Below are 12,366 nucleotides of genomic sequence, written 5' to 3'. Positions count from 1 at the left end.
TAGATATATATTTTTACCAGTGAAAATATAATTTATCTGGCAAATGCTAGTATATGATTTCAACTTTTGCGATATATAAATGTTATTTTTCAGTAAAGTTATATTGTCACCAATGTAGTCCAAATACATTTTCGCTATTTGATATATATTTCTACTAGCAAAAATATAATTTACCTGATAGGCGCTAGTGAAATTATATGCTGTTTTAAAACTCGATTTGCCCTTTACGAAACATCCATTTGCTGTTCTAATTCAAACCTAACCTAATGAAAGTTCTAAAACTAGTTTTAGAACTTTCATTCCAAAATACAAACTAAGCCAACTCATCTCTCGGGAAGAAGAAGTACAGAAATCGCATCTCGCATATTGCTCTATAGCTGCCTTGATATTACACTATGTTTTAAAAATATAATTCTTTTTTTTATCGATATTATTACGGACTTTTAATATGAGGGTATTGATCAAAGTATATTCAAATCGAATATTGCTCAATAGGATGGTGCAAAAACAATTATCCCTTCTCAGAAGTCAAAAATTCACGTCAAAAGCAATAAAATTGTGGTGGCGCCGTCGCAGTGGAAACGCTCGTTACCGAGCGTTCCCACTGCGACGGCGACCAAATATTGACCAAAGTTTAATTTAGATATGCTTCACTCAATTCTCACTTATTTTAAGTCGTAATATTGTTATATAAAAGTCAAAATAAAACGCTTAATAACCAAGCGTTTCCACTTCGATGGCGACGGCACGATTTTATTGTTTTTGACGTAGATTCTAAACAGCCTTTGAATTTCGTCATTTAACTAAATACTATGAATCTTAATGAAATTGAAATATTAAATAAACAACCACTATAAGGCAGCAATTACTTCTGAAAAACTAGTCGAAATAGTTAATTATTAACAATTCAGCGAATTCTCTTATTGACTAAATGTTGGATTCTTACATGATCATTTGAAGAGAAATATTTTGTAATATATCTTAATTTTATCTGTGCAATGCTTCTGCCGATTTAATAACATCAGAATCTAATATTTTTTAGATTGAGGGAATGTAAATATCATGCCAACTTATTTTATTCCTTTTAACCTAATTTAGCTAATATATAAACTTTTAATAGAGATATTTACACGATAATAATCTTCACTTGTGTTAAAGCAGTGATCATTCACAAACTCATCAAAATTATGTTTTACAAATTTCCTTCTCTTGTCTTAAAATTTAGGTTTGATTTTCCATTTAGATGGCATCTCTATTGCTTCAGCTTTTACTGATGCATACATATTTTTTATTCACTTGTGGCTGATTCTAAAGCATCTAATGCGGTAATCAGATCAATATATTTTTTTTGTAATAACTTTGCAAACCTACTTATTCCTCCTAATATTTTTAGGTAGTGGGGAAAAAAACGACCTTTGATATTGCCGGTATAAGAAAATGAAATACCGGTAGTAAATGAGCATCAGTCATAAGCAACTTTTCCTGATCAATGGCAGGACCAAATAATTTTATTTATAACTGAAATTTTCATTACAGTTGAAATAAGATATAGATGTAGTCGGTGAATTACGGATGATGTCGTTAACTACCACCGATTTATTTAATCAATGCTTTTATTATTATTATTGTTTTAAAAAATATAGCTAGTCTCTTTTCAAGAAGAGTTTAAGAAAACCTGTTTACCAATCGCCCAACGGGAGTGTTTCAAAAGCGATTGCGCCACCCCGTAACTTTTCCACTTTGCAGCCTAATACGAGCGCGCGGGGTTGTGCCGTACGAAAATTTTCAAAATAACTATGCAAATTGGCATACACGGGAAAAGGGCAGGAGACGAGGACGAAACAGGAGAGCGAAGAGACAATTTCAAGTTTAGATTGGAATATCAGGGGCCATTTCGCACGGTCTATTATGGCCGTGGAAAAGTCGGCCTAATAGAATGAACTCGACTGCAACCTGCCCTATGTTTGAATATAAAACGCTATAATACAATATAAAGGTAAAAAAATCTATTTACCTTTTATATTATAATAACGCATTGTTTTTTAAACAGTGTTTCTTTAGCAAATACATAGTTTATTTAAATAAAATATATTTAAAAAAAAAAAAATTAAAATTATCATTATCATTACATGATTAACATTGAATGAAATTTTATTAAAAATATACAGATAAAATGTACTAAAATACAAAGGTATAAATCCGGCAACAATGGAATTTGTATTTTCTTTTGCATTTAAAAGCACGCATAATATATATTTTCACGCCGTTTATATTATATTATTATTTATGCGTTAATAGCTTTTAGACTTGGAGTAACATAGCTAGTGTATTTTTTATCCTGACATTCCTTTTAGCTTATCCGCTAAAACATCGATTGTTTTTAAATCAATGAAAGGAGCAAAAAGTCATTAGTGTTAATGGCTCTTTTAAAAAATATCTTACAGATTAAAATCATGTTCATAATAGAACAAATCCATCTGAAAAAATCTATTATGCAAAATTATATTCTGCTGTGAAAATACAACTCACTGCTATGGATTTTTAGTATAGTATGTTTGCCTTGTAATTAAATATATTTTTCTCAAAGAGAAGTATATATTTAATATAGAGAAGTATTAAATTCAAGTAAATAAAATAAATAAATAAATGCATTTTCTTATTATTTCCTAAAAAATAACTACAATTTTTCCGGTTCTGATTTCCATTGCATACCACGTTCACCCACCCACAGTCACCTTGTTACAATCTTGTGACCACAATAACCATCTGACGAGGAAGCAATTGCGTCGAAAATATTTAAACGAGCCCCGGGGCTAAGCAGTTAGCTCCGAGATAGCTTTCTAGCCCCACCTGAAGACATATCTCACCCTTCTGACATCACATTACCAACCTCGCTTAACCCCTAAACGCTCATAACATCGACATTAAAAATTCACTTTTTATATTCCTAAAAACCTAATTTTTGTGTATTACTAAAAATGTGAGCTTGATAATAATATACTACACCCTCTGTTTATATTATCGCCCATAATCATACCCTATTGTCTGAAACAGCTAATATTTTGATTAAATAACCCCGCGCGTAAGTTATGTCAACGCGGTAACGAGCTCATGGTGTGAATTAACCCACAAAATGATATCCAGTTAGCCGAATAACCAATGCTCGTGAATTATGCATTATCGATAAGCTTGATCCTTATTATTTCGGAACAAACAGAACATTTGTAAACAGTAGTAAAATCAAATTAAAAATGTTTAATGTATAATAGAATAAACTAAAGATCGTAGTCGTAGCTGTATGTTAATTATAATCAAATTCATTCAAGCTGTTATGCTTAAAAACCTGCAAGGACATTTTGCTGTTATTTTTAACCATCAAAAACAAATACTTTCCCTGATCTATACAGAATTACGAAAATAACTAGAAAATTATAAGACAGCAATTTTATCAACACCAGCCAAGTATTCGAAATTATACTTCAAACTCGATTTGATTTCTCGAGGAATTAAAATTCTCATTTTCACTACTCGAGAATTCTCAAAAAATGTTGATAAATAAAAAATATATGTAATATATGTTATATGACCTAATTTTTCTTACGCACCTGTACTAAAACATTAAAATGCAATGGGTATAATTTTTTTTCAATATTCGTGAAAAAGATCAGCAAATTTCTTGAGAAGAAAAGCTTATCGAAGGGGACTTGATTGCTCAACAGCATCATTTTTGTTTATTTTATTGAATTTTAAAGAGACTTTTGATAAAGTTTGTCACTCTTAAATTTTCAAAAAAATTGAAAGTGTACAAAATTTTAATTTAAGTGTGTGGTAATCCGATAATGGATTACCATTTACCTATAAATTTTATTAAAAAAATAATTATATTATAAAATGTATATCAATGTGTATAGTTGCACATAAATGGCAACCGATTTTAAGCGAACTACAGATTTTATCAATTGAGAAGCCTAAGGGCACTTTGTGATTTGTATAATCACTTAGTGTGCAGTACCCTTCTGCACGCTACTCTAGTCTAAATGCAATCGCCTTACTTTTATAATAAAAAAGTTCCAAAAAAAGTTTCTATTTCTATCCTACAATTTTTTTAATACTAGATATGCTGGTATATGATTTTCTCAACTTTTGTCGACGAGTGTACTTTTACGAAGGCACTTTTTCAAGTTGCTTGTAATGAATATATACAATCAGGATATTCCAAAAAAACTTAATTTATATGTAATTAATAATTACCAGCGCTTGCATTCCCTAGTATTTTTTGTTAGAGCAATATGAACAGGAATGTTGAGCAACTGAATATTCTTAACCCGTGTATTGATTTGTTCTCATCTAGATACTCGCAGTTTATTACGTTAATATATATTGTTTTTTACTGTGTGCATTGTCGTAAAACTGCAATTCCCTGCACAGGAATTTAAATAACAATAAAAATAAAATAAAGCATTAAAATAATAAATAATTTAGTACAAAAAAATTTAATATTAATTCCTAGTAAATAAATACTGATTTTTTATATGCTAAAAACACAACTCTGATCTGCCAGAGACATCTATTGCTTGAATCTCTATTATAAATAGTTTACAATTGAGCACATGTGTCCGTTTTTCCTACAATGACATTGATACCGCATTTCCACGAAAATATGTCCTATTCCTAAAATAAGCCCTAGTGTGATTTTTCAGGATATTTGAAATATAAGCCTTTATTTATATATATATAATATGAAAAATTCTGTTTTTCTATATAAAAATAAAATAGTCGTGTTATCAATGCATTAATTGGACAAGAAGTACACATTTAAGCAGAGCTCTATTGCTGGATACAAGAGATTTGTACCAATGTTTATACAGAACATGTAATTGTAAAAAAATCAGACCGACATTCATCATTTGATGGATTGCAATAAAAACGGGATTTTTTTACTGGTATTACCCATATTTTCCGTTTAACAAAAAAATATATTTGCTAAAAATACACATGACATACTCGGAGGACGGTCGTACACAAAAAACCGCCATTTAAATCTATTGTTATTATTTATTTGATCGGTTGCTGGAATTTTGATATTAATTACACAGAATAAATTATTCGATTCGGTAATTAATATTTATTATCCATTTAGAAGTAACAAAAAATATTTATTCTTCACATGCAAATTCTGCTTATACGATCAGGTGATTTATAAATAGGTCATAAAATTTGCTGATGCTTTCAAGTTTATTATCCGTGAGCACTTTACAAAGCTTCTGTTAGTTCTTTGACTCGTAGTAAAAACACATTTTTGCCGTCAAAAATATATTGGGACGGGTGAGCCCTTTGACGTTTTTTTACGTTAAACAAATTCATATATTAAAATTATCCCAAGCTCACAGAGAAAAGCAAAACAAGATTGGTTCTGAAATATTTAAATACATTTCCTGAAAATAAGCTCTAGTGCGTATTTTGGATCAAAAATTAAAATAAGACATTCATGAGGTCGTATTTAACTGATTTTCGCAACATATTCACATAAAAAAACATATTCTCAAAAACCTAGTTTTCTTAAAATTTTCAAATGTTAATCTAAATATTTGTTTTTATCTAGTAATATGCAAAAAATCAAATGTTAATGTGTTTATTATATTATTTCCACTACTATGAAAAAAAAATGTTCACATTAGAAACGCTCTGCTTTTTATTAATTATCCATTATTTTATATGCTTATAAGTTATATTTCTTACTAATCAAATTTTCGCTGAAACATTTAATGAGAAGCTGTTTATTAATTACAAAAAATACTTATGTTACTGCACATTGCTCGATTTATATATTATTATTTATTCAATGTTGAACACCCGAACGTCCGGAATGCAATAAAGCCCAACAGCACAATGGCGATTGATGATTGCTCCATATCCAGGACTAGGGACGGGTCGAGCCCAGTAAATTCGACAGGAAAAATCTTACCCTGTGTAAGTGTTAATTTACGAGGCCTCACTCGGGTATGTAATAATCTGGCACCGGATTTAATTTGTCGGAGTGATTTCACACTGCCGCCGACCTGGCCAGACAGCCCGCTTTTAATATATCACGGTAATGACCCATTTTGAACTGCGCACCACCTATTAGCAGCCAGGGTTGACAGATGATGGCGCATTCCTCGCACAGAGGAGCGTACGCATAGTATGTACTATGTAGATAGTAGGTTGGATGTTGTGATTCGGCTAAAAACGGCTGAGTACATAGACAGACGAGTATTTGTGCAATATGTTTTATCAAGTGTTATTTTATTATTACTATATATAAAACACTTGTACATATTTGGAAATATATAAGCCCATTAGTTAAACTGTACTGTAATGTTGCGCTTTGTTACACTCCATAGATAAAATACACTATGAATTAATTTTAATAAATTAAGACCATTGCAAAGCATAATGATAATCAAAAATCATGAAAAAAGTCTCGGTCGATGCTTAACTTAGCTCCGCTTGGTGCTAATTTGGATCAACTCTTAGATGTCCATAACCGATAAAAAACAAATTTTGCATAATTGTTCCTAAATACCCTACTCAAAACATATGTTTCTCCCAAATATATATATGTAATTCCTATTAAATCTGTTCCAATATATTCTCAATTACATTATAAGACCTCCAGGAGACATTATGCATCTCTGAATACAGTGTCTTTTTTTGTATATTACTTAACTCACAAAAATATAATGTTTAAATATTGAAATAAGTAAGATTATATTTGTCTATTCATTTTAAAGAACTATATTCGATATATGTATTTAAATGCCACACCTTGAACTAATTACAGTTGTATTAGTGCTATATCGACAGTTAATTAATTATATGTATATCACCTCACATATCAATGTTTTGTGAATTACATTTTAAAACGCTCAATACGAAATATACTACATAATCGAATTGTTCATATATGTAGGTCATTAATGAATACACATAATACACTTGAACAACCGCTAAATTTACACAAAAAATTAAATTTATTACAGATGGTACTAAAACATTCGCAGGGGATGTAGCTCAGCGGTAGAGCGCTCGCTTTGCATGTGAAAGGCCCCGGGTTCGATCCCCGGCATCTCCACAACTTTTTTTATATTGCATATTCTTATTTGTTCAGCTGTGTTTAACTAACTGCTAAAGCTTTACATTATACAGCAATATTAAAATTCAATAGAAATAAAATATTATCAGGGGATGTAGCTCAGCGGTAGAGCGCTCGCTTTGCATGTGAAAGGCCCCGGGTTCGATCCCCGGCATCTCCAAAACATTTTTTATCATTACACACATCTATTTGTTTAGCTATCTTTCCATAACTACCATACCATTGGTTATTATATTTGGTGCTACTATTTTTGATGTTGAATAAATCAGTTATGGCTAAATTTTATATAAATAAAAGTTAAGGAGTAAGAGTGAGCAATAAGATGTTCAAAGAAAGTTGGTGGCAAAAGTATTTGTTGTGCATTGTGTATTAGCCACAAAAATAGTCACTCCTTACAATAATTAATTATAGCAGTTATTAAAATCAGAACCCATAAACTAATTAATAGATAGCTTAGAAAACTTTGCATTAAAAACACATTTTACTTTTGCTATCATGGCTTTAAATTGATATTGTTTTTATCATATCTTTGGCTCATTTGAGCTTAGCAAATTTAATCAAACTAATTTACAACTAAATTTGATTATATATAATAAATTCTGCATTTAATATACTAAATTTTGGATATATTTTTCATTTAAAGGTATGACATCAATTATATATTTTCAACGAATTCTAGATTGAGTTTTAGGCACAATCTAAATCGCATTTCCAATATGTTTTGAAAGAGAAACTAAAAGTATATTTTTTATATCTAAAAACAGATTTTAAGACAAGATTTTCTAATTAAATTTCATTGTGCTATTCAGCTTTTTTAATTAATAGTTTATAAGTACCATATAGAAATCAAGAAGAATACATCATTTTTTACAAATAATCATAATAAACATTCAGATCCATTTCAGCTAACAGTAAAACCTTAACAGGGGATGTAGCTCAGTGGTAGAGCGTTCGCTTTGCATGTGAAAGGCCCCGGGTTCGATCCCCGGCATCTCCACATTTATTTTAAACATAGGTTTTGTTTAAACAACTGCTAAATATATTACAGCTATCAATGGAAAGTTCACTATTTTTTTTAAATATGTAAATTTAAAAAAAAATAGCAAAAACACAAAAAATATTATAGTGGCATATTTAAAAATTTCCTAACAATATTAATTTCAAAATATATTTTTATAAAAAAAAAACAAGTAAAATTTAGCAAAAATATTATAGTAACAAAATTATGTTTTAGCATTTTTTATCTTATAAAATTGTATGTATTTATCTACTCTCTATTTTATAACCTTATGCCCGATACAAATAAAATTTTGCTTAGTTGTTCCTTAAGACCCTACTCTACACTCTCATTATCTCCATACATATTAAATCTGTTCCAGAATATTCTCGGGAAAATATAATCTCAGCGCATCACAATTAACTTTTTACTCGCTTTGACTATTTGTCTACTCTTTCTGAAGAACTGCCTCTGATATAGTATATATATTTAAATGTAACAAACTTTTAAAGTAATTACAGTTTCATTTTTGTATCGATTAAAAATTAATTATATATGCTACCTTTTAATGCGATTATTGTTGATTAATATAATTAACTTAATATATTCAAGTTTTGAACATATTTTTAATTACACTTTAGAACAATTTTATACCTAATAGGAATTACATTATGTGATCCAATTGACCACATGTGAATGTACGTCATTATTGTATATACAAAACACACTTAGCTTTGTTTAAACAATCGGTAAAACTACACAAAATTTAAAATCCATTACAGCTGGTACTGAAACGTTCGTTGGGGATGTAGCTCAGCGGTAGAGCGCTCGCTTTGCATGTGAAAGGCCCCGGGTTCGATCCCCGGCATCTCCAGAACATTTTTTAAACATTATACAGGTTTGTTTGTTTAGCTTTGATTACACAAATCGAGTTCTCCACATTATTTTGAGCTAATTTTATATATTTTAACTCTAATATAAATTAATTATAGGTACATATCTTTTCCTTCAGAGTCTGACCCTTCGCCTCAATATAAATTCATTGAATTTTTCGAGAGAGCACAACAGATAATCTTTATAAATGGTTATTAATTTCGGTTAATAGCCTGACGTGGTGTGCCCCACAGATGGATAATGGCCGGAGCACGCTCCAACCCGATATTATTAAGTCAGTGATTTATTGGACTGCATTATTCTGCATGATCGGATGCTGCAGACAATTGCAGATATTAATTAAAAGCAACACTGAAATGCAACATCACGCGCAACGATTCAGCGTAATACATTATACAGAATGTCCCATAAAACACACATTAACAATCAAGTTACAATTGATTTTATTAGACTTAATTATATAAATATCAATATATTGATATTAAAAATGTTTTATCAAATTAACATTAAATAGGAGATTTCATATTGACATGTTATTATATGATATTATACATGCTTTGTAGAACAAAAATTCTGATGAATTAAACTGTAATTATTCTAATTAAAACTTACTCCCATTACTAATTAATTTACCTGACGTTGATATTTTTTCTTTCGACATAAAAATTAATTTTAATTAAATCAACCTGTCGTCGGATCAAATTTGCAAAATGTAACGCGGTATTGACACACCACGGTACCAATCACACCCTTGTGTCTATGACGAGTCCATTAATCATACCACCCCGCGGGCGGTGACAAATATGCGAAACCACCCCTTGGGCAATACTCTTGCAAACGAGCCGAACGGTCGGGGGTCGAACACACCGATTAGCTCTATTTAATTAAATATTTTTACACGACAAAAAATATAGTTAACTTCCTATTTGACTAAATTATTAATCCTTCAAGACAATTATTACTTTATAATATATTTAACGTGTGATAAGATCGATTATGTTATGCACTTTGTGTAAATTTTCCTATGTACGTACTTCGCATAGTTACTCTAGTGCGATGCATCTTTCCACACGTTCACTCTCGTGTCTTGGCATTTAGGGCATTTGCTTCTCAATCCTCTGAGTATTAATTATTTAAAATTATAATAAACATTAACTACTATTTTTTAAAAAAAAAATTTTCTATATATTTTAGATTTAACCATTAATCAAGTAATCAAACAAATATTATTTCATTCAAAAATGCTCATAATATTTCGTAATGCGTCATGCGTTTTCTTGTAATAAAAAAATACTATGACACCATTAAGTTTGTTTCTATATGATAATCAAAGATGGTAGTATACTATTTCTACGTACTATCAAATAAAAAATAAATTATATTTTACTTCAATTTGTTATAAAAGGAGTCGCTTTTTTGGGGCAAGTGAATTTTTTTTATGAAGTGTATGAACCATAATTATTTATTTCATATAAAAAATAATATTTTATGTTACACTTCTTGAACAGAAATAAATTTGAAGGTCAACTTGTCTGGCTAGGTAAACATAAAACCAATCCAATAAAAATAAATCGAAACTTCCCGGTTGATAGTACATTAATTAATAGTTTTTCAAACTAAAATTCTGAATTTTATTGCAAAATTAAAATTCATAGATTAAGAAACCAGGGAAAAAAGCTACAATTCGGATAAATTATAGCCGTATTAGTTTATTGTAAAATAATTAAAAAAGAAAATATTATTGCACATTTTGTGTAAATTGAAAATGGTTGCAATGTTTACAAACCATTTATTTATAATTTAATAATATGTATGTTTAAATACTTCTACAATTTTATGTATAAACGATTTATACAAGATATCCGATTATAATATAATATAATTTGCACTCACCAAATTTTTCGGCGTCCTTTTTCTGCTTACAACTGTCACAGACACATTTATTTTCATCACTACACTTATACACCACACCATATCACTATTTATATTTATTATTTACACTTTTTTTATCTATCGCACTATTTTTTTAAGCTTTATCCTTGTGAATATTTATTTTGTAGCTTATCCAAAAGCCTTTCTGGTGGATCGACAGCACAGGCACAGAAATATGTGGTAGAAACTGGTGAAATGTATTCAGAATCGATAGATTCCGCTGAATTCTGCAACCAACCCTTAGCCTTACTCAAAAGAAAATCTTTGAATTTAATTTTACCGTTACGATTCAAATTTTGATAGACACTGAACGAATAAAATAAATAACAAACAACTTCTTTTGTTTATTCTGTTGTTTTTCGAAATTAGGTAACTAGGTAATGATCGTTGCGATCAACATCTCATATATTTATTATAGTCCATTATATATTGTAAGGTCGGTTATTCTGCTTTTTTACCGTGCCTCTCATCTGGCTGTTATGAAAATTAAATATCATTCTGAATTCTCTTTTCTTATTTTTTTTTCAGGATGATTTTGTAATCTGCCGTCTTTACCGTTCCGTTGATAAAGTCTATACTTCCCACTCTGACATAAGAAGAGCATCTCCAGATCATTTGGCTTCTTGAATTTCACACAGCTGGCTGAATACAATAATCACGGTATTTTTCACTTTTTATACGATGAACTTGAACGCTCCATCTGACCCAAATAAATTAATTTTACTCTCATCAGAGAACGTTACTCTTCTCTAATCGATAGAAATGCAATTTTTATGCTGATTGGCCCATTCCAGGCATTTTTGTCACATTTTTTTAATCATTAACGGTTTTTTAGCAAGTATACGACCGAATAAATCTTCATCTCTGAGATGCTTACGAGTTGTGACCACAATTATTTGTTCTTTGAACTCGCTGGTAATATCTATCGCTGTTTTAAGCCGATCAGTTTTCCTATCGGCATCAAAATATGACATTCCATATCGCAATGATTTTATTTTGTACACCTATAACCAATCGTTGACAATGCTTTGGATCTATCTGAGTAATATCTTCACGCTTACAATATTTAAACTGTTTTTTGCCTGAGGTTTCCTGTAACACTTAAAATGTATGTTAAATACAATCCTTCATTGCAGCATGCTATGCATCCTAAAATACAAATCTCTATACTTGCAAGGCACGTTAGCAATAATAGTCCTGCAAAAATATTTTCGAAACAAATTATTAAAAATAAGTGTTAGGGACTGACAAAAAATTTAAATAGCAATTTTTTTTAATTATTAATTCCAACAATGTTCTACATAAATATATCTGCAAAAATACACCCCAGATGCACTCATTGCTTGTCGATAAATTTTCATAAAATTTCCTGATACACTTATATAATATCTGTGCTCATGCAGCTGAC

General features: G+C 30.0%; 4 non-coding genes across 4 annotated transcripts; all 4 read left to right on the top strand.

Annotated features, from left to right (window-relative positions):
* Positions 1 to 7,042: 7,042 nt before the first annotated feature.
* On the top strand, positions 7,043 to 7,114 carry TRNAA-UGC (transfer RNA alanine (anticodon UGC)). Its single transcript has one exon. It is a non-coding gene; the product is annotated as a tRNA-Ala (tRNA).
* A 109-nt stretch (positions 7,115 to 7,223) lies between these two features.
* On the top strand, positions 7,224 to 7,295 carry TRNAA-UGC (transfer RNA alanine (anticodon UGC)). The gene has a single exon. It is a non-coding gene; the product is annotated as a tRNA-Ala (tRNA).
* Positions 7,296 to 8,060: 765 nt separating this feature from the next.
* On the top strand, positions 8,061 to 8,132 carry TRNAA-UGC (transfer RNA alanine (anticodon UGC)). The gene has a single exon. It is a non-coding gene; the product is annotated as a tRNA-Ala (tRNA).
* Positions 8,133 to 8,934: 802 nt separating this feature from the next.
* Positions 8,935 to 9,006, top strand: TRNAA-UGC (transfer RNA alanine (anticodon UGC)). The gene has a single exon. It is a non-coding gene; the product is annotated as a tRNA-Ala (tRNA).
* Positions 9,007 to 12,366: the final 3,360 nt, after the last annotated feature.

The sequence above is a fragment of the Plectrocnemia conspersa genome, unplaced genomic scaffold (assembly GCF_051122295.1).
Source record: "Plectrocnemia conspersa isolate PC_06_02 unplaced genomic scaffold, ASM5112229v1 ptg000004l, whole genome shotgun sequence".
NCBI lineage: Eukaryota > Metazoa > Arthropoda > Insecta > Trichoptera > Polycentropodidae > Plectrocnemia > Plectrocnemia conspersa.
The sequence above is the reverse complement of the archived record's forward strand: the minus strand, read 5'-3'. Positions and strand labels throughout refer to the sequence as shown.